We start from the raw sequence: 3,991 nt of genomic DNA on the forward strand, positions 1-3,991 counted from the left end.
GCCTTTTACATTTTTTCAGATTGTTTTCCAGATATAATTGGACAAGTGGTCAAAGATGTATGTGTAAAAAAGTTTATCTCAGCATTGTTTGCAATAGTAAAAAACTGGAAATGACCTTGATGCCCATAAGTAGGGAACGTCTAAGCTACAGTATCTACAAACTCTGGAATACGATGCAGTTATTATTTATATGAAAAGATGTCTACAATAAATTGTTAATTAAAAAGCAGACTACAATAGTCACTTTGGAAGACAGTTTGGCAGTTTCTTACAAAGACAAACAAACATGGTTTTACCATGTGATCCAGGAGTCACCATCCCTGGTATTTACCCAAAGGAATTGAAAACTGATGTCCACACAAAAACCTGCACGTGGATATTTATAGCAGCTTTATTTATAATTGCCCCAAATTGTAAACAACCAATTCTTCAGTAGGTGGATAGGCAAGCAAACTGTGTGGTGCATCCAGACAATGAAATATTATTTGGTGATAAAAAGAAATGAGCTATCACATCAGGAAAATAAAGAAAAGACATGTTGCTGAGGGAAAGAAGCTAGTCCGAAAGGCTACCCAATGTGTGCTTCCAACTATATGACGTTCTATAAGAAACAAAACTTTGGAGACAGTGAAAAGACCTGGATTTGCAAGGGACTGGGAGGAGTAAGGGAGGGATGAATGGGTGGAGAACAGGGGGCTTTCAGGACAATACAGCTACTCTGTATGATACTCTAATGATGCATACATAACATTATGCATTTGGTAAAACCCATGGAAGAGTGAATCCTAATGTAAACTTATAATAATAATAACGATAATAATAATAGGTTCATCAGTTGTAACAAATGTACCACACCAGGACAGGATGTTCATTATAGGGGGACTGGGTGGAAGGTGAGGAATGAGTGTATGTAAACTCTCTGCAGTTACTCTCTGTTCAATGTTTCCGTCAACCTAAAACTGCTCTAAGAAATAGTCTATTAGTTTTTGAAAAAACAGACTATAAAGAACATGTATGGGAACGCCTGGGTGACTCAGTCGGTTAAGCATCTGACTTCAGCTCAGGTTGTGATCTCACGGCCCCTAAGTACAAGCCCCGTATCAGGCTCTGTGCTGACAGCTCAAAACCTGGATCCTGCTTCGGATTCTGTGTCTCCCTCTCTGTCTGTCCCTCCCCCACTCACACTTTGTGTCTTTCTCTCTCTCTCTCAAAAATGAATAAACATCAAAAAAAAAAAAAAAAAGAACATGTATGTACAGTTCTCTTTTTGTAGTGTGTATGTGTGTGTTTACACATGAATGTGTGTATATAGGGGGACGTGTGTAGAAATACTCAGAAGGGTTACATCAAAACGTGAACGGTAGCATTTTCCAGTGTTGCGACTATAAGTAATGTTTGCTTTTTAATTGGTGTCTTTCTGCACTATCTAAATATTTTACGGTTGTCTTATAATCAGAAATAAAAAAAGTATGTTCATTAAAAAAAATAAGACAACATCTTAAAAAGAAGAACATCACACCACCAATAACAAATAAACAAAAGTAAGGTAAAAACCGGTCTATGATCCTACCATCTAGGTATAACCACTTTAACGTTTTGGTGTATATATATCCCTTAAAGCTAGTTATAATAAAATATGTGATGTGTGAATATATACAGATACAAACATTACATGTAATTTTACAACGTATTTATACTTTATATATATATAAAATATATATAAATATAAATATATATAATATATATATATATATTGTGTTCCCTTTGTTTTAAGCTTACTTTATTCCTATTAACATTTCTCATGTTGTTAAAATCCTTTGAAAGCATCATTTAAAAAAATGTTGCATAATATTCTATCCTAGGAAACCCGCTCACTTACTGAATTTTTTCCACATTTTGATGTTATAAACCACATTGCGGTGAACAACATTTTATAAAGAGCTGGTATTACATCCTTGAAAAATAATTTTCAGGGCCAAAGATATTTCAAAGGTGATTCACGACATCACTTCAAATAAGTGGTAAACCAGGCAACTAAGCCCTTGAGATTGGAAGGGATATTAAGAAACTATTTAATCCCATCCCTGCTTGCATGGAAACATTGCATCCAACCAGTTTAGAGTCAAGTTTTCTTTCTGTCCTTAAACATTTCCAAATGTACATGAAGCCTTTATGAAAAAAGTCCTAAAATAGAAATTTGAACTTCTGGACATTCGAAGTGGTTGTTCAATTTACAAAAGATGTGATACACAGTTCAGTCAAGGTACCAAACATCTTTAGAATGATTGCACTTCACTTTTGGGGGATGGGGGAGGAGCACGAGTGGAACTAAAGATCCTTTGGAAAATCTTATGAAAACTATTGTTCCTCCACTTAAAAAAAATGTCCATGTGTGGGTACGCCCGTGTTTTTGCATACTTTGCTGGATGCCATGATGGTCCATCTGTGAACCTCATGTTGAGGCCCCTACTATAGCATTTGAACATGACTTAGGACTTTGGTTTACTCATGCATTTTAAGCAAAATCACCTTCTATTTATATAGTATTTTGTGAAATCTTTTCCATACAGTTTTCATTCAAGCGCCCCAATCGACTGAAATAAATAAAGGATACAATGTTCATTTCAATTTTAATAGCTAAGAAAATTAACAGTTCAGAGAGGTTAAATGACTTACTCGAGGCCCCTCTGTCACAGAGGGTTTGTACCAGGACTCAAGTCTTTTTTTTTTTTTTTTTTTTTTTTTACTTTAAATCTGATCTTTTTCTCCTTCGTTCTGCTGGACCACTCTACAGGCTTTGGACTACCTACAGTTTAGAAGAATAATATTTAGCTGGGCCTTCATGGTCTTAGATGTTGATATCACTGTAGCACAGTATTTTAGTCTCTACAGAGTAGGTAATCAATGTTGATAATATTTAAGCCTTGTTTAGCAGCAAATTCTGGTTAAATGCTTCCATTACTTTACTTAGCTACATAAAGTCAGGGGTTTGGTAATCAATTGGTTATTTTGACCAAGATAGGTACCTGGTAATTGATGTTTAATGCATTGATTTTTCTCACTAAATTATTGGACACAGTGAAATCATGGAAAATTAAGCAGCAATGAACATAAGGTGTACATTTCTGATGATAAGATTTTTAAAAATAGTTTTACTATTGAGGCTTTTTTGGGTCAAATATTTATGAAGAATGTTAAAAGCTACTGGAGAGGAAAGATGTCACAGAGAACAATTCCCCTAGAGTCTAGGAGATTCATGCTATATATAAGTTGCCTCTTATCAGAGAGTTACCAATGACACCATTTCCTCTTTCAGTAAAGTAAGTAAGTGTTTGTTTGTTTGTTTTTAATATTTGACCTGTTTGACTTACTTACTGACATCAGAGGGGGCAACCCTAATGTATTAATAAATTTCCAAAGTACATGAAGCCCTCTCTTACCAAAGGAATTGTTCCACAGAAACCCAAGGCTCGAGGGTATTCCTTTTTAATGATATTTTATTGACCATTGTGGATCAGAGATGAACTGAGTCTATACCCAGAGATTAATTTGGAGGAAGTGATGAGGGGAATGGTATACGAATGGAGTGGAGGGAGAGCAGGGAGTGTTGGGCTATAAGGGTTTGTGAGCCACTTGAGGGATGTGCGTACTGCTCTGAGGCTCCCCCTTTTTCCCAGGCTTGGTGCTAAGTTTTCTACATATATCTTCTCGTTATTCTCCTTAACAAGCCTGTGGGGTGGCAAAATTATGATCCACACTTGAAAAAATGAGGAAACTGACTCAGAGAAGTTTAAGTAAATGACCCAAGTTCTCACAGCAAGTAAATAGCACAGTCGGAATTTAAACTCAAGAATGTTTGGACCCCAAGCCTACCTACATGCTTCACCATGATGCATAGCTCCATCTAAGCAATGCCGATGTTATGTAATCTTTTCCAATTTAGTTTTTGGTTAACTGCCCATAACTTAAAAAAATACAAATGGCACATGCT

The sequence above is a fragment of the Acinonyx jubatus genome, chromosome B4 (genome assembly GCF_027475565.1).
Source record: "Acinonyx jubatus isolate Ajub_Pintada_27869175 chromosome B4, VMU_Ajub_asm_v1.0, whole genome shotgun sequence".
NCBI lineage: Eukaryota > Metazoa > Chordata > Mammalia > Carnivora > Felidae > Acinonyx > Acinonyx jubatus.